This window comes from Pelophylax lessonae (assembly GCF_965119305.1).
Source record: "Pelophylax lessonae genome assembly, chromosome: 3".
NCBI lineage: Eukaryota > Metazoa > Chordata > Amphibia > Anura > Ranidae > Pelophylax > Pelophylax lessonae.
The window spans coordinates 301,767,016-301,787,347 of NC_138770.1; the positions used below are offsets into that span (position 1 = coordinate 301,767,016).

General features: G+C 40.2%; 1 protein-coding gene across 6 annotated transcripts in view; it reads right to left on the minus strand.

The window, feature by feature from the left end:
• LPP (LIM domain containing preferred translocation partner in lipoma) overlaps positions 1–20,332 on the minus strand; it is a 601,703-nt gene that overhangs the window by 310,289 nt on the left and 271,082 nt on the right. The window lies entirely within an intron of this gene.

Sequence of the window (20,332 nt, forward strand, 5' to 3'; positions counted from 1 at the left end):
TGATTAATCGTGCAGCTCTATATTACTTGCAATTAAATATTTCACAAAGAAAAAAAAAACTGCTAGTGAATAGAAATGGCTTTGAAGTGTAGTGGTGGAGGCTGTAGAAGGGTGTAGTAAAGGACTGAGGATTAGGTAAGCTGGGAGACATTTGTGTAAACAGTCTTTCAAGATTTGAACTTGCAGAAGCAACGAAAACATTTAGCCTTACGTTTTATCAATCAACATTTTTTCTGCTTGGAATCCATTGTTTGTTCCCATTGACAACTTTAACACCTTCTAACATGACTATAGTGATTTCTATCCAAAAAAATGAAAATACTGAATTTTAGTTCTTCTATTATGGAAGAATACTTTTAATGATCTTTATTAATCATTTACTACTGTAGATTTGCAATGGATTATGTGAGCTGTCAAACATCTGATGTCTAAAATAATTACAAAAATACATTGGCTAACCAATATCGAATAGGGAAAGGTCCTGCAACTACAATACATTTTACAGTGCCTTGCGAAAGTATTCGGCCCCCTTGAATTTTTCGACCTTTTGCCACATTTCAGGCTTCAAAGATATAAAACTGTAATTTTTTGTGAAGAATCAACAACAAGTGGGACACAATCATGAAGTGGAACGAAATTTATTGGATATTTCAAACTTTAACAAATAAAAAACTGAAAAATTGGGCGTGCAAAATTATTCAGCCCCTTTACTTTCAGTGCAGCAAACTCTCTCCCGAAGTTCAGTGAGGATCTCTGATTGACCTAAATGACTAATGATGATAAATAGTTTTCCACCTGTGTGTTATCAAGTCTCCGTATAAATGCACCTGCACTGTGATAGTCTCAGAGGTCCGTTTAAAGCGCAGAGAGCATCATAAAGAACAAGGAACACACCAGGCAGGTCCGAGATACTGTTGTGGAGAAGTTTAAAGCCGGATTTGGATACAAAAAGATTTCCCAAGCTTTAAACATCCCAAGGAGCACTGTGCAGGCCATAATATTGAAATGGAAGGAGTATCAGACCACTGCAAATCTATGAAGACCTGGCCGTCCCTCTAAACTTTCAGCTTATACAAGGAGAAGACTGATCAGAGATGCAGCCAAGAGGCCCATGATCACTCTGGATGAACTGCATAGATCTACAGCTGAGGTGGGAGACTCTGTCCATAGGATAACAATCAGTCGTATACTGCACAAATCTGGCCTTTATGGAAGAGTGGCAAGAAGAAAGCCATTTCTTAAAGAAATCCATAAAAAGTGTTGTTAAAGTTTTCCACAAGCCACCTGGGAGACACACCAAGCCACCTGTGGAAGAAGGTGCTCTGGTCAGATGAAACCAAAATCAAACTTTTTGGCAACAATGCAAAACGTTATGTTTGGCGTAAAAGCAACACAGCTCATCACCCCGAACACACCATCCCCACTGTCAAACATGGTGGTGGCAGCATCATGGTTTGGGCCTGCTTTTCTTCAGCAGGGACAGGGAAGATGGTTAAAATTGATGGGAAGATGGATGGAGCCAAATACAGGACTATTCTGAAAGAAAACCTGATGGAGTCTGCAAAAGACCTGAGACTGGGACGGAGATTTGTCTTCCAACAAGACAATGATCCAAAACATAAAGCAAAATCTACAATGGAATGTTTCACAAATAAACATATCCAGGTGTTAGAATGGCCAAGTCAAAGTCCAGACCTGAATCCAATCGAGAATCTGTGGAAAGACCTGAAAACTGCTGTTCATAAACGCTCTCCATCCAACCTCACTGAGCTTGAGATGTTTTGCAAGGAGGAATGGGCAAAAATTTCAGTCTCTCGATGTGCAAAACTGATAGAGACATACCCCAAGCGACTTACAGCTGTAATCTCAACAAAAGGTGGCGCTACAAAGTATTAACTTAAGGGGGCTGAATAATTTTGCACGCCTAATTTTTCAGTTTTTTATTTGTTAAAAAAGTTTGAAATATCCAATAAATTTCGTTCCACTTCATGATTGTGTCCCACTTGTTGATTCTTCACAAAAAATTACAGTTTTAGATCTTTATGTGTGAAGCCTGAAATGTGGCAAAATGTCGGAAAGTTCAAGGGGGCCGAATACTTTCGCAAGGCACTGTATATACTGTACTACTGCACATCTGGTATAGGGACAATGGCACTTTGTGTTTTGTATTCACGCAGGTAAAATTATGCATGTTAAGTACAGTTTAGGGAACGTAATAGCAGTATGTGCACCCAAAATTTAAGGTACCCACTACTGCATTTAATTATACTTGAGACCAAATTCTGAAGTAAAATAACAATACTGATTAAGTGGCCTAGCTGGGCCTGGCAACAAATGTCACATACGTAAACAAAACTCGTACAGAGACAAATATGGGGAGACTGCTACTGTTGCAGTTCTTCTGGAAATATTAGGTATTTGGCTGTCTTTGGCTTTAATTGTTAAGTCTTGTTTTTTTTATGTCATGTGGTGAAGTATGTGGGCAGCCATTACTAAGCTTTTCTTCTGAAAATATCAGTTGTCTGATAATCATGGTTATACTTTGGCTTCAATACCTAGAGTCACTGACCCAGAAATCGATGCAAGGAATCCTAGGTTTTTTTCCTACCTTCATTTGCTGCATGCTTGGTCCATGTTTGTGGCTCAAAAGTGTTAAAGTGGTAAAGATTGACATTTTTGACCTTCTATTAATACTCGTTCCTTGGCTGTACTAATTCATTGAGGGGAATTTACTAAACCAATAAGCTTTTAAAGTCGATGTAAACCCTTACATACTGTATACCTAGTGAAGTGACTAGTCTCACGTGATACACAGAGACTAAACAATCTCTTCCTACATAGGTTGTATCTGTTTATCTGCAGCAATCTCCTCTCCACTTATTAAAGTACACATGAAGGCTAATTCTCAGTAGCAGAAGAAAGGGGATGGGAATTGGACGTCACACAATCCACAGCTAGAGGACAGAGCTCTGTGTATATGGAGTGGAGGAAGAGACACGCCTCCCTATACACAGGCTTATAGAGAAATATACACAGCTGAGGCTGTCAGTCACTTGCTGTATGCTGGAGGGGGGAATAAATAGAGAGAAATCACACACAGTACTTTGGTTTGAGGCAATTACACACTATAGAGGGATATGCTTTGTTCAATTTTCATGTCAGCGGTTGACAAAACACTTTAATTTAAGTTTGTTCAGTTAAAGTGGTTGCAACCTCTTATGTATATCCAATGAAGAAACTGGCCCCAGGCAATACACAGAGAGGAAACAAATCCTCCTACATAAGTTGTATATCTACAGTCCTCTCTCCTCTACAGCCGTTCAAAGTGTTACATTTATTAGCTTGTCTGAAAGTTCAGAAAAAGGGGGCAGAGAGCTTTAGTTACACTCTGCAGAACTCAGTAAGGAGAGCTCTGACAGCAGATTGGAGGGAAGGTACACAACTCCCATCCACACAGCAAACAGGAACAAGGCTGAGGCTGTCAATCAACTGGATGTCCCAGTCACCATTTTTCTCTTGGTGTCAGGTAACAGCAGAAGAATGAGGCAGCATACAGAAATGACACTTCGGGCTCTGGGTTTCAGACAAGTACACACTATAGAGGGATATGCTGTGTCCATATTTTATGTCTGAGGTTTACAACCAATTTAAGCTTTGAAAATTAAAGCTAGAAGCGGATTGGTTGCCATGCACAGCTGTCCCAGATTCTGGCTGCTCCAGTCTTAGTTTATTTTCCTCATTAGCCTTAGCACTTCCTGGTTACTGACCCACTGATGCAAATCAGAAAAATAAAAAAGTCCTGATCTGCATACTTGTTCAAGGTCAACGATTCAGTATTTAAAGCTGAACTCTGGTGGGGAAAACAAAAATCCTTTCTTACAATGGGGCTACCACCCACTGCAAGGGTTAAACGCTTGTCCGTTTCTAGGGTACCGGAAAAAGACTCCCTCCAGGATGTAAGACTGTGGCCCACAGCTCCTTCTTCCCTACACAATGTTTGCATAGGCCATAGCCCTGCACTGGCCGTGGGGACATTCCACAAGCTTGGCTACATACTTGTTTCAGATCAGTGACTCCGTAATACTGAGGTCAGAGAGTCAGACAAAGAATTTTTAGAAGTAAATTAGCAATGACAACCTACAATTTTTTCTCTCAATACAAGTTTCAGTGGGTCAAAGAACATTCTAAATGGAAAGGTTTGTTTTCCAAGAAAAGTATTTGTAATTAGGAAATTTTATCATTTGGTCTAAATGCTCTAGATCTTTGTTTTGGGCCTTGTCAATATTTTCAGTTAAGTGAATGATGACCAAATAGAAGTGCACAGAAACCCACCCCATACTTCATTTACATGCAGCCAAGCCTATAGATCAGTGATGGCGAACATTGGCACCCCAGATGTTTTGGAACTACACTTCCCATGATGCTCCAATACAGTGCAGAATGCATGAGCATCATGGGAAATGTAGTTCCAAAACATCTGGAGTGCCAAGGTTCGCAATCACTGCTATAGATTATCAAAAACAACCAAATAATAGCTAAATGGCACCCTGGAAAAAAGTCCTGACTGAAATCACTAACATAGGCTTGCTGGAAAACGACAGCGTTAAGTGAGCATCGAAGAGCTTAAATGGACAAGCAGACAAAATGGCTAGCTGGAAGCAAAGCAAAATAACCAGAAAAGCCATTTTAAAAGAAAACAAAACCTTAGTCATTTCAACGATTAACACAACAAGCTACAGTCTACTGTACATTTTCACTTACAAACAAATAAATATTACAAAGCACATTTTCCCTTCAGGCGCAAAATTCATACTATACGTTATAAAGACCTGGCAAACAAACTATATAAAGAGTACAAATGTGAGCAAGTTTTGCAGCTTTGCTTCTTCCTGAGATTTCCTATTAATTGTTTCCATAGAGACTCATTTGCTATATACTAGAAGAGCAGGGATAAATAAAACAGGAAAAAGCAGCAAAATGAAACTGAATACGTTTTTAACTAAGCTTTTTATTCTTACTGAAATCTTGTCAGCAGGCAAAAACCCAGTAAATATGTAAAGAGCAACCAACAGGAATGTCATTACATTATTAACGACAACTCATTACTTCCTGTAGACTGCCATATTCAAAGTGTGCATTCGTTGTTTTGCTGCCATAGCTTTAATAAACAAACTTGAACGTCTCATACTGCTAACGGTGCTTGTTGAGGTAATCTGGCAATATCAAAGCCCACAACAGTATCATCCTTGTATACCTGTACAAGGCTTTCCCCATTCAACTAAGAAACTTTGTAACCACTTTGAAAAGACAGAACATGGCATCAGATGTGCTTGGAGAATGGTTTTAATACTCAGATGGCAATAGAATACCAAAGGTTAGTTTATCGAAAGCCAAACCTTTATTTACTGTATTTTCTGGCGTATAAGACTACTTTTGAACCTCAAAAAAATCCCCCCAAAATGGGGGGGTCGTCTTATACGCCGAGTATAATATCTCCAAGTTAACCTAAGTATAAGTATTACCAGTAGATGTAATCTCTCAAGACCCTGGCTGTGTGGGAATCCTGTACCGGTATACCGTATGTACCGTAGCTTCGACTACATACAGTATACCGCGCTGAGCCAATCAGCCCGCCTCTCTGACTATGCCAATCCGAGCAGGCTTTGCATTCAATAATAGAATACATCGCTCACTGTGATTGGCTCAGCGCAGTATACTGTATGTAGCTGAAGCTACGGTACATACGGTATACCGGTACAGGATTCTCACACAGCCAGCGTCTTGAGATGACATCTACTGGTAATACTTAGGGTACCTTGGAGATATTATGAGAGATTACATGTATTACAGTAATAGGGTACCTTGGAGATTTATGAGAAATCTGATGTTTTTCAATGGTGTTGCCTTGCTTCGGAAAGGGGTAGTCTTATACGGCGAGAATAGCCCAAAACCTATGTTTTAACTTGAAAATTAGGGGGGTCGTCTTATACGCCGGAAAATACGGTATTTTTATTTTATTTTGAATAGAGTAGGAAAGGGTTAGAGCCGTTGTTAGGCTGTCTTTGTCTCCACTGGGGTTTATTTACTGGGGTTTATTTACTGGAGCTGGAGAGAGTGCCAAATCAGGCTCACTTTCTGCATAGAAACCAATCAGCTTCCAGGTTTTATTGCCAAAGCCGAATATAAAAAGAGGCGGTTAGAAGCTGATTGGTTTCTATGCAGAAGAGAGCCTGGTTTTGCACTCTCCAGCTTTAATATATGGGGCATATAAAGCAATGAATGTGACTTCCACCAAACACTCCAATGTGGGGAATACATTTTTTAAAACAAATGGGCTAGGAAGATTTACCGGAAATAAAGGTTTGTGAATGTCAGCGTTAATGTTTTACAAATATGCCCTAAGTGTTCTGGTGACTGTTGTTACTAGGACTGAACATGAGAGAAGATCCAAAATCTTGAAGTGTCATCAGAAAAGAAATAGAGGCAAAAGCCTTCAAATGGGGACACTTGTCCTTGTGAGAACTGTCTAAAGGAAGATTTCACTTATTTTAGAGCCATTTCCTCTTCTCTCCAATGGAGGACCAAAAAAACTTAAAAGGTTTTACCATTCCTTACTCTATCCAATGCTAAAAGAAAAACTGAACCTGAAATACTTTTTTTTCAGTCTCGCATATAAACGTGTCCACCAATCAAGTGTGTTTTGATGTCTGAGGGGTCATGTACACAGGGCAGCTAAAAACCTTTTCTGAATGCTGGAAGCAGAAAGTAAAAGATGTCAGTTTTACAGCTTTTACATACCTTGTTTATGCGAGTTTAGCAGCAGCTTTGAGCATTTGAGGTTTGAAGCAGTTTTTAAAGATAACCTTAGGACCTAGAGGTTTGAGTAAGCCCTGACTTTAGCGCAAAGCACGTTACCGCGTGGATTGTTCCTTCAGAGCCCTGTGCCATGAACGTTGGCCCCCGCGCGCATGCGCAGGAGTGACGCCGTCGCAGCCAATCAGATGGCCGGATGCCGCAAACCCAGAAGAAGGGCGACCGAACATGTCACCCATGAGAGAGGTGAGCGGTCGGCACTGCGGGGCTTCGTTCTAAGGTATTTCATAATGAGCTAGTATGCGATGCATACTAACTCATTATGTGTTTGTCTTTCAGATGTTTGTTTTTTTCTTTTTTTTTTTTTTTTTTTTTAATTCTGGAGGTTTACAACCTCTTTAATACTTCAATAAAGTTACCAAGGAGGGCAGCAATATTCCGGATTTTTGCATGTCTCTGAACCTTAGGACCTTCATGCCCACAATGCATGAAAGACAAGTAAATTATTAAATATTTCAGCCATTCTGAGAGAAGAGAGAGCAGCAGCAGAGAGCCGTGTGCTTGAGGATAGCGGTCTTATTTTTTGTGTTTTCACTTTGGATCCCATCATTAACGTGTGAGGAAATGCTTCTGATGTTGCTGTTGCTGAGGCGTAGAAAATTGCGTGATAGGACCAGAGTTCACCACTACTGGACTCATCCATTGATGTAGGCAATAACGTGGTGAAATTTGTGTTTTTATTCAACATTTTTATATGTTCAAAAAGTATCAAAAATGTTTTCTCATTTAAAAAAGCTTTTAAAACGCAGTTTACTGTGGTTACAGGCATTTGGCATTGGCATTTCAAATGCTGGTAAACTATAGTCCTAAATGTGATTTTTCGGCTTTCAAAAAAATAAAAAAAAAATGCCTGTAACCTCAACTGCCTCTAAACTACTATAAACGACTGAGTCTACATGTACACATAATATAACAGAGGAGGGTTCAGGGGCTGCTGAAAAAAACGCCCAACTGCTTCTAAACTTCAGTTTAGCAGCTGTAGTGTACATGAGGCCCAAGGTTTGCTGAGAATAATGTGACTGAAAATATAACACTGCAGTTTTTTATCTTTCATTCTTCAGTGGTATATAATGAACTTGTGCATATTAAAAATACCTTTCATACAACTTTGGTTTCCTTTGTTTTATCCCACAGCCAATACATTAGGTAGGAACTGCCAATTAAAACTACGCAACGTAAAGACCTGATTTCAAGTAACAACTACACAGACTTGCCTTATTTTCATAGTGAATGGCTTTCTAAGAATATTCAAAAATAATGTGACAATGTATAAAGTTTTTAATCTGAAGTATCTGTGTACCGATAAAAATAAAAATAAATACACATACTGTCAGGATACTTGGTTTCCTCCCATTATCTCTTCCAGTTTGTTCTCCACGTGGATAGAAAATTATAAGACTAAAGTGCACATATCCCTTTTGCCCCTTTATGTTGACATATTCTAACCCACTATCGCCTTTTACAGATGCATACTTACCTCAATGTAATGGTGGCGGCCTCCTCTGTAGAACAAAACTTTGCCACTTTTGCATAAGACTCAGCTTTGTGGGATTTCTAGGTTGCAAATGTCCCATAGACAGTTGCTCCCATCTCAGCTATGGATCACTGCAGCTCCTACATATACTGAACAAAATTGTAAACGCAACAGTTGTTTTTGCCTGCATTTTTCATGAGCTGAACTCAAAGATCTAAGAAGACGGGGATTCATCTGTGAAAAGAACACCTCTCCAACATACCAGATACCATTGAATGTAAGCATTTGCCCACTGAAGTCGCTTACAACAATGAACTGCAGTCAGGTTGAGATGCCGATGAGGACCACGAGCATGCAGAGGAGTTCCCTGAGACGGTTTCTGACAGTTTGTGCAGAAACCCTTTGGTTATGCAAACCGATTGTTGCAGCAGCTGTCTGGGTGGCTGACCTCAGACGATCTAGGGGGTGAAGATGCTAAATGTGACTGGTCGCTCGTAAATGCTCACGTGACTGCTCGCTGCTCCCTCTCCCAATCTGACAGCTACAGAAGGCAAGACTGAGAAACCTCTGCTGAAGTCAGTCAATGGAGGGGAGGAGAGAAGGAGAGCAGTGAGCATTCACATGAGCGCCGAACCGGCCCTTTGAAATAAGGTACAAATCGGCATATTTTTTACAAAGAACATACACTGGAGCATAGAACATTTTCTAACAGAGCTAGTTGTGTGTACTTTACACAGTAATTTTAGCAGTAGGAGGGGAGGGCACTGTCACTAGCCGACATGTGTGGGGGGGGGGGGGGGTGGATGACGGAGGCATGCAAACTGACCACAGTGTCAGGGCTCAGTAGCCATGATAAACCATAGTCAGTTTACAGGAGGGAGGGCAGAAACAGGCAGGATCAGCCAGGTATTTCAGGTGATACAAAAGGGCCAAATTACACAGCACAAGCACTGTGCTGTTATTCATGCTTTAACCACTTGCCGACCGCTCACTCGAGCTCTACTGCGGCAAAGTGGTTAGTTATCGTCCAGCGACGTAGACCTAAGTCGATGGACTCCTCCCCTTGTGGGCGGCGCACGCGCACCGCCGGAGGCTCTCTCCCGCTGTATTCATTCACAGCGAGAGTCGGACCAGGGGAGGAGCAGCGGCGATCGCCGCTGCTCTTCTCCGATCGTCGGGGAATCGAGTTTGGAGATCCGCCCGCTTGTGTAAACAAAGCGGGCGGATCTCCTAAGTGAAAGACGGTGACAGATTGCATGGTTCAGCATAGCTGAACCTGCGATCTGTCCTTGTGTCAGTCACCTCCCCCCACACGTTAGTAAGCACCAGGCATACATTAACCCCTCCCTCTCCAATAAAATTAACCCCTTCCTTGCCAGTGTCATTTTTACAGTAACAGTGCATATTCATAGCACTGATTACTGTAGTAATGTCACTGGTACCCCCAAAAGTGTCAAAAATGTCAGTCAAGGGTCCGATCTGTCCGGCGCAATGTCGCAGTCCCGCAAAAAAAATTGCAGATCGCCGCCATTACTCGTTAAAAAAAAAACACCAAAAATGACAGAAATCTTTCCCCTAGTTAGTAAACGCAATAACTTTTGCGCAAACCAATCAAAATACGCTAATTGTGATTTTTTTTCCCAAAAGATTTTTTTTACCAAACACAGGTAGCAGAAAACAAATTGGCCAAAAATTTAAAAAAAATTTTGATTTTTAATTTTTTTTGGGGGGAATTTCATATAAAAAAATGTGAAAAATAGTGTTATTTTTATTGTTTTTTTTGTTTATAGCGCAAAAAGTAAAAATCGCACAGGTGATCAAATACCACCAAAAGAAAGCTCTGTTTGTGGGAAAAAAAGGACGTAAATTTCATTTGGGTACGACCGCGCAATTGTCAGTTAAAGTTGCACAGTGCCGAATCGCACGAATCGCAAAAGTGGCCTGGACGTAAGACAGCAAAATCCTCCGGTGGTAAAGTGGTTAAAGAAACTGGATACATTTTTTTTTTTCTTTTAGGATTACAAACACTTTAATACAGGCATGTCCAACCTGCGGCCCGGGGGCCGCCTGCAGCCCAGAACCGCAGGCAATGCGGCCCACTGCCCCCTGACAACTTTTTGCTGGGGAGGAAGGAAGTCGAGTCGGGGGCACGGCCACAGAGGCAGCCTCAGAGGGGATCATCCACTAGTTGTGTTAAATTAGTGCTGGAAGGGGGAGCGGTGGCGTTATTACTTATATACCTTAACTATAGTATATATTTTATATGTGGCCCAAGAAAATTTCTCTACACTCAATGTGGCCCAGAGAAGCCAAAAGGTCGGACACCCATGCTTTAATATAAATAGTTGTATGGCAACTGGATATACCACAGCTTATTTAAAGCTTATAGGAGTCAAACTAAAAGAGGTGAATACTTGTGAAATCAAGTGAAATCAAGCTATTTCTACTTTTTATTTGCAAATCATTTGAATATCCATGTATATTTTTTTCCCCACTTTAAACACTGATTATTTTATGTGGACCAGTGACATAATTACAGTCAAACTGATTTAGTTTCCAAAATGTAACACTAAATGGTAAAGTCCAATGAAGGTAAATATGTAATGCACTGCAAATTCTACCTAAGCTTTTTCAGATTCCAGATTACTTTGGTGCTGTAGGAGACAGAGGTTTCTTTGCGCTTTGTTACATTAAACAGTCATTTTCCCTTATTGTGAAATAATATACAGGCAAACAAACAAACAGATTTGATGAGACTATTGTAAGAATGCCAAATTATCCACTTCTTCCTCATGAGCACAAATGGAATAATTTGTAATTCATACACAACAGGGGAAAAGACCGAAGCATTCAGTTGTCTCACTGCATGCATTATGTGTTTGCCTTCATGGCTCCCTTAGTGAAGCTTAGTTTGTCTTTACAGATTAGTTAATAGAAAAATAGTGCAGCGCAATCCTAGTGGTAAAATTATAAAATCATGCAGAGTCCCAGTGTTAATAGGTGTCCATATAAACAGATAAAAGTCTCCAGTGTAAAGTGGTCCTAGGGCAATTCCATAAGGTGCTTGTCTCCACGAGTGCTCATGCAATCCCACCACCTGTTCACACTGCCGCTCACCTTAACAAAGAGACCCTACAGGGTCAACCAGCATTTCATCTCAAAATCAAAGCATCCTCACACTTTCTTCCTTAAGCGTAGTAAATGATTACACCTCCGATGCACTGTCAGCTCCTCAAACAATGTTACCAATATGTGTAGGAGACAAGAAAAAACGATCTAATGCTCTCTGTATGCAATCAAGCACTCTTTAATCCATATAAGAAAACAACTCACATTTTTGAAGAAAATAACAGCGCATATCTGCAGAGTTTGCAAGCAGGCGTGCATCAGGTCCACCAACCCGGAAGAGTGAGAGGCGGCCGCGGGTCACGTGACATCCCTCGTACGCGTTACGTCCGTGAAAATAAGCGGGACTTCTTCAGCAAGGGTCACGTACCATACTGCGGACCCGTCTTTTATGACAATATGATCTGCCCACCTCCTGTCTTCAATTAACTAATCAGTATGATTCCAAATGGAAACAGGAAACAGGAAGTGATGTACACCGGAAGTGATGTACACAGGAAGTGATGTACACAGGAAGTGATGTACACAGGAAGTGATGTACACAGGAAGTGATGTAAACTAAGGGCAGGAAGTAAACACTGCATGACCCTTAAGCCAGGACCAGCCTGTATTCTTATATGCAGTGTGTACGGGCAATTTAAAAACTTTCCACAAGAACCAGCTTGTGGAAATACATTAAATACAATTTAATAAATATACTATGCCCAAATTTAAAATAATACATCTTCCCATAATCCAAAGGATTCAATGGGTGGTAATCGTCATTGTGACTCCGGCTAAATCTCAACTCTCCACTGGATGGCGTATCTGAGCATTGCCTAATCATAAATGTGAACAATAAGTGACATATACACAATAATGCACATAAAATTATTAAAATTACAAAATATAAACCGCAATGTGAATACTATAAAAGACAAAGAACAAAACAATAAATATATTCCCTATAAAATATAAAATATAAGAATATGGGAACATTAAAAAGGCAAAAAATATCTCATCGGTCAGAAATAAAACAGTTGAGATCAAACTCAACATTGAGTCCTAATGGCGTTAAAACTTTACATTCAAAAATCCAATAAGACTCCCGTTGACTCAACTGTCTAATAAAATTCCCACCTCTCCAGTGTGGGTGGACTCTCTCTATTCCCCAGAATTGCAACCCACTGGGATTTTTTTGATGGAATTCCATCAAAAAAATCCCAGTGGGTTGCAATTCTGGGGAATAGAGAGAGTCCACCCACACTGGAGAGGTGGGAATTTTATTAGACAGTTGAGTCAACGGGAGTCTTATTGGATTTTTGAATGTAAAGTTTTAACGCCATTAGGACTCAATGTTGAGTTTGATCTCAACTGTTTTATTTCTGACCGATGAGATATTTTTTGCCTTTTTAATGTTCCCATATTCTTATATTTTATATTTTATAGGGAATATATTTATTGTTTTGTTCTTTGTCTTTTATAGTATTCACATTGCGGTTTATATTTTGTAATTTTAATAATTTTATGTGCATTATTGTGTATATGTCACTTATTGTTCACATTTATGATTAGGCAATGCTCAGATACGCCATCCAGTGGAGAGTTGAGATTTAGCCGGAGTCACAATGACGATTACCACCCATTGAATCCTTTGGATTATGGGAAGATGTATTATTTTAAATTTGGGCATAGTATATTTATTAAATTGTATTTAATGTATTTCCACAAGCTGGTTCTTGTGGAAAGTTTTTAAATTGCCCGTACACACTGCATATAAGAATACAGGCTGGTCCTGGCTTAAGGGTCATGCAGTGTTTACTTCCTGCCCTTAGTTTACATCACTTCCTGTGTACATCACTTCCTGTGTACATCACTTCCTGTGTACATCACTTCCGGTGTACATCACTTCCTGTTTCCTGTTTCCATTTGGAATCATACTGATTAGTTAATTGAAGACAGGAGGTGGGCAGATCATATTGTCATAAAAGACGGGTCCGCAGTATGGTACGTGACCCTTGCTGAAGAAGTCCCGCTTATTTTCACGGACGTAACGCGTACGAGGGATGTCACGTGACCCGCGGCCGCCTCTCACTCTTCCGGGTTGGTGGACCTGATGCACGCCTGCTTGCAAACTCTGCAGATATGCGCTGTTATTTTCTTCAAAAATGTGAGTTGTTTTCTTATATGGATTAAAGAGTGCTTGATTGCATACAGAGAGCATTAGATCGTTTTTTCTTGTCTCCTACACATATTGGTAACATTGTTTGAGGAGCTGACAGTGCATCGGAGGTGTAATCATTTACTACGCTTAAGGAAGAAAGTGTGAGGATGCTTTGATTTTGAGATGAAATGCTGGTTGACCCTGTAGGGTCTCTTTGTTAAGGTGAGCGGCAGTGTGAACAGGTGGTGGGATTGCATGAGCACTCGTGGAGACAAGCACCTTATGGAATTGCCCTAGGACCACTTTACACTGGAGACTTTTATCTGTTTATATGGACACCTATTAACACTGGGACTCTGCATGATTTTATAATTTTACCACTAGGATTGCGCTGCACTATTTTTCTATTATGTATTCAGAAGGTGTTTTGGAGATATTGCCCTTGAGTGCTTAGCTGCTGGTCCATTTATTAGTGGTGTGTACAAGAGTCCAGCGCTGAATATTTCTTTTTATTTGTCTTTACAGATTGCATCTTTTAGATCTGGAAAGTACATCATTTTTTGTGAGGGAAAAAAATAACACACAATTATCAACCCTAATTTAAAGTTAAAGAGGACCCCTAGTCATTTTTTTACATGTTTAGAATGCCCACTGCTAGCTGCAGATCCTATTAAAGCTGGACATAAACTACGTTTTGTTTTTGTTTTTCATTCAGCCAGCAGGCAGACAGATTCTGATGGAGGAGTGCTCCCCATTGGTACATTGTATTCAAATTTGTCCCAGCATCAGGTGTGGGCCAGGAAAATGTATTTTTTAAAACTGTGATAAAAGACTGCAATGTTACCATAACCTTAGAGGGATGAATCTTTAGCAGTAAGTAATACACACTTGTATGTAGAATTCTCCGTAGACATCACACACACAATTCTACTAACAGGATATGTGGAGCATGTGAAAACAATATCGAAAAAAAATTGCTGGCTGGTCAAACACAAAGCATACTAATCATGCAGAAAAATTGCATGGCATTGTCAAAATAAAAAAATATTACACATATACACACACATACAGATTATATATATACATACACAGACAAGGTATACTATACTGCATCTATTTATATTTTGTATCAATATGCCTATAAATTCTATATGCTTCCCATGCAAAATACTACCGTTCTCACAGTTTTAGTTTGTACATAAAGTTTGTTAATTCAGGCTACGCCTTGGTTTGCTGCAGTGACCCAGTCATTGGCCTTTTAAACTGAAGTCAGCAGGAAGCAGTTGACCACATCCTGTAGGGAAGTCTTTACAGGCCAAACATGTTAGGGTTCATGGTGCCTCCTTCAACAAGCCTTCATATTGTGCACTGGTCACATTCCTGCTTTAAGCTGTGCCAATAAATATTGACCAAGTAGTAGTTTAACAATACTTTTAACAATGTACATTATTATACTAGTGTTTAAAGTGACTTCAAATTCTGCTTCTCAACATAGTATATTTTTTACTTCCATAACCAAATAAAAGCAAAGGTTTTATTTGTTGGAAGACTTGTTGAAAGATTAGTAAATCCCCATTAAAAAAAAGTCTTTAAAAATGACAAAATAAAAATTCATACAAAGTTTTTATGCACTTAGTAGACGAATTGAATGGTTAAAAATGTTCTGGAACAGGTCTACTAAATAGCTAGAGAGATGGGCCAGACAAAGATCTAATCGTGGTAGATTCAATTACTAGACAGATATACATGCAAGTGTACATTAAAGACTGTGCCAAAGCTCAGGCAGGAACAGGACACTATGCCTTGAAACTAGAAGATGTCCTTTCCACTAAATGTGATTGTGCCAAAGGCTCAGCATCCACTAAAACTCTACAATTTGCCTCTAACATGATTTTTACTTTCCAGCCAGAACAGTGTGAGTAAATCTTGCCCTAAGTACTGCTTTGAAACTTTTTATAAGATTGTGTGTGACTCAGGCTCATATGTATACAAAAGTCAAGACAAATGTCTGAGAAGCACCATACTTTTAAAGAAAAAACATATGCATTCCAGTATATGTAAACTTGTAACTTGAGAGATTTCCAGCAGATAAAATGTTCCCTATAACTCTAGTATCCATGTACAGAAATATGTAAGCAACTAATCAGTGGAGGTATTACAGGCAAATGCGGCAAGAAAAATATTATGGAGAGATGATGTTATGTCAAATACAAAAAAAGCCTCATGGGTTTGTCTTGCACATCTGAAGGCCAATAAAAATCGATTCTAGGACCCCCATCAGAATCTGACTCATAAATCTGTATCTCTACAACAGAAATTACATTTTTCGTTTTCCCCAAAATAAAACAATTATATGTGGATTTATTAAAGAACAATGACACTTGGGCATAAAAAACATATCACTAGTGTATCACTGTATACTGTGAATAAAAATAACCCATGGAGGAATAAAGTAAAGTGAACAGTTTGCTGAAGCAGCACAGTAGATTGCTGTCACACTACAAAGCATGTCAGTAGAAGCTGGAAGCTATGCCACGTTCCATACTGTGCCCTATTAGAATTAGTAGACATGTTTATGACTGGTAACTCCTGAGTTGCTATTAGAATGCTGGAGATGTCAAGTATTGAGTAAGCTACTGTCGAGGAACACATAATCAGATAAAAAAAAGTTAAACTTTGTGGGAAACAGAAGCAACAATAATAATCTGGCCTAATGACCTGTTCAAATCAGAGCATGGTGAAGGAAACCCGCATTCCATGCGCATTTTCTGCGCTGTGTTAAAAACGCACTGGGCGTGTGATCGGCTGCGGGTGTCAACATAATCCAAACAACACTCCAAATGCAGATCACTAACCCAGTGCTTTGCTTCTACTGGATTGCATTGTATTGCAGTACCATATAAATCGGGTTACAGTGAGTTTTTAAAAGTAGTGTGTGCATTACTTTTGGTGTGATTCACGTCAAATGAATGGGCTGAAATTTCATCACAGTGTATTGCACAGAAATCGCACAGGAATGCAAAGCACATTCCTAAATGATTCTGATGTGAACAACAGTGAACAGTAATTTCTGATGTGTTTATGACAGAACTCAAACTGGATGCCTAGCCGGTGCAATTTTGCAAAGTTCTGCATGCACTGCCTAGTGAAGCAATTTCAAGAATTAAGTGTGTTCTGCAGTGATATTCAAGTGTGTGTTTTATAGTTGTCTGGATCCTCCCGTATTTGACCCGTCATGCCAGTAGGTAACAAAGCAAATCATTTGTTTAGTGCTAATAATATTGAGCATCACTAGTATAATGGTCCTGTATAAAATCCTATGAAAAAATAAGTACATCCCCACTGAAACTGTTGAATTTTCAACATATTTGAACAGGCAAACATTGGATCCTCATTCAAACAGTTCCTACAAATAAAAGGTTATATACTGCAACAGATCATACATAAAACTGGTGTATTTAGATCCCATTCACACCTGAGAATTCCAGGAACATATGCAAGTTGGGTGGAGAGTAAATATCCATCAGCAAAATGTCGGCACAATACCCTGTAAATTGAGTGCATCTAAAAATAAACCATGTCTGACAGGGTTTTGCAGACGACGAAGATAGGGATTTTAATGTGCCCAAAAATATCAAAAGAAAAACAAAATCATAAAAAATATAAATTTTATTGGAAACAAAATAATAAAATCGACACATGAAAATACAACAGGTGAATCACATAACACAACACATCCTACAGTAGGGTGGATCGTTGCATTTCGCCCACAGTTTGGGCTTCCTCAGGATTCGGATGTGTGGCAGCCTTTTCAAAAAATATATACACCCTGAATAAAAAACACAAAACTAAATCTCATAGGCCAAGCCTTGAGATCTAGAATAATGAGCTGGAAAATCGATTGGTCTAAGCAGGGAGGAGGAACATACAATGCCCTACAGAAAATATTTACCCAACCAGAGATGAATGCAGTCAAATATTAAATACAGATAAACGCAAACCTCAAAAAGCATATAACTTTAAAACGCCACCTAGGATATGTAGTACATATCCAATAAAATGAAAAATTACATAAGAAAGATCGTAGCGCCGACAAACGTCCCTACTGCAGACAGACTGGCCAAGTCTTGTAGGCTGACCGAGCCAGCTTGTGGACCCCCCCTCTTGAATAAGGGAGGTCCATAAGTACGAAAACAAGTGAAGACGTCCCCCCACCTCAGACATGGGTGAAGAAGCCCCTTCAGGAAAGAGAGGGCTTGCCTGCAGGTCTGGAAGAACCTACTCTCGGCTTACCAGACCAGGTGCTCTTGGAACCTGCGGAGGAAGTCCTGACAGACTTAGATCCTTTGTCTTGAGATTCTGAGAGGCGAAAAGGCCGAATATGAACCGAGAAAAAAAAAGGGCCCACGTCTGCAACGAGACTCCTTGCCCCTGGCAGCCTGTGGAAAAAAAAAAAAAAAAAAAAGAGTACTCTTCCCCCCTGTACAACCCTTAATAAGGTCATCCATATCATACGCCCGAATAAAGGTTTAAGGAAAAACGCCCCTTTTAAACTACAGCCTGCAAAACTTTGCGCCCAAAAGAAGCATCCACAGATGCCAAAGTTTCTACCTTATAGAATTTTTTGAAAGTTTGCACCGACGACCAAGTGGCCGCCTTGCAAACTTGCGATATTGATGCCTTCTGACGGAAGGCCCAAGAAGCACTTAGCGCCCGAATAGAATGTGCCTTGACAGGGAAAGGTGGAACCTGACCTTTAATGAATAGGCCTAAGTCATCGTTTGTCTGATCCATCTGGAGATGGTAGCCGAAGAAGCAGCCAGTCCTTTTCTTGGTTCATCCGTAACCACAAACAGCGAGTCTGAACTCTGAAAGCTGCTAGATACACCCAAATTGCACAAACCACATCCAGGGTAAGCAAAGCAAATTCCATGGGATGAGCCAGCTTGGAACACAAGGAAGCCAACACAATGTCCTCATTCAAATGGAAGTCAGAGACAACTTTGGGCAGGAATGATGGACAGGAACAAAGAATCTCTTTATCCCTACAGACCAACAAATAGGGATTGCGACAGGATAATGCTGCCTGTGCTATGGCATCCAAATCGAGGCTTGGAACACAAGCCCCATCGCCATTTTGGGAGAAACAGTAAGTAAGACTACACACACAGGTGAGGAGATTTATGACTATATTGGAGTGCCTAATTGTGGGGTACCACCCAAAGGATATATATGACAGCAACACTGATAGCTTGATACCCCAGATGATGTCTTTTGAGACAAAACGTGTCGGATCAGCAACAAGTGTTGTGACTATCTCTACCAATTAGAAGCGCTTTTTCATCACCATTTCTGTAAGTGTTCTTACCTTTTTACAATAAATGTTTTTATACTGGTACACACTATGTGAGCTTTTTATTCCATTGAGCTCCTGTGGTGGACATCCTGGCTGTGGTCACCTGAGGTTACTTATTGATTATATCATACGGATGACGTGCTCTGTGTGAAGTCGGTTTTTCGTGTACTAAAGGCATTTTGACATCAGCAATACAGTGACAACCAGCATTCTTTTTCATGTGAGACCGACCTAAAGAGTATATACTCTATTGGGTCCAATCCATCTGGTAAGCGTCCTACCTACTTTGTTCACCGGTGGCGGTTACTCACTTGGCATCACCGTTGTAATATTTATGAGGAGACCCATTTGCACTTTTGGTGGATACCACACAGACAAATATATATAGAACTTGATGGACTATGAACTTCCAAATTTTATTTATTTATAGTATATATGCACTTTTATGATTCCCTACCTGTGTCATATCACTGAAGCACTTTATTATATGTTTGCAATAATTTTTGCTAGAACCTCCTGATTGAATGTACGAACTAAAGAGTGCGTGGCTAGGGGTCGCTGAAAGAAGATTGCCAAGGCAGACACCTGGCCCTTAATGGAACTTAAGGCCAATTTCTGATCAACGCCCCATTGAAGAAAGGTTAAGATCCAAACAGAAAAGAATCGAGAATGAGCGCCAACCGACTAACACCAAGAAATGTACGCTTTCCACGTACGATGGTAAATTTTGCTGGAAGACGACTTCCTCACCTTCACCATAGGGATCACTGATCCAGACAAACCTCTATTCCTCAGTACCTGGCTTTCAATAGCTAAGCCATTAAAACCAGTGACTGTAAAGCGGGATGGTATATTAGCCTTTGGGACAAATGGTCTTCTCTGAGAGGAAGCCCCCAAGGGACGTTTAGGGATGATAGAAAGATCCACGCTCTTGATTCCTCTCAGAACAAGCCTGAGCTGAGGATGATACTGGCCTTACTGTGGCCCTTGGATGCCTGCGGCGTCTGTCAGAAGACATCGTGACCTTGTCACGAACTTCGGTATCCTCCTGTGGAGCCGAACCTGCTAAAGGAGCTGCATGTAGGATTGTGCAAACATAACTGTCTTGAAGGTGGATACCATCAGACTCAGAATCTGTATTCACATCGGGAGCGAGAACCATCTGTGTTGACAACAGCCAGTGAATCACAGCATGTTTCTCCTGAAATTTGTCTAGAGGGAGGACCACCCGGGTCAGAATTTAATTCCCTGGACAGGGATATGGGGGACCTTAGGTAGTTTGGAGATCACCTGAACCTTTGCAGGAATTAAAATCAGCACAAGGAGACTCAGGACCTAAAAAAACGGAAAAAGAGCAAAC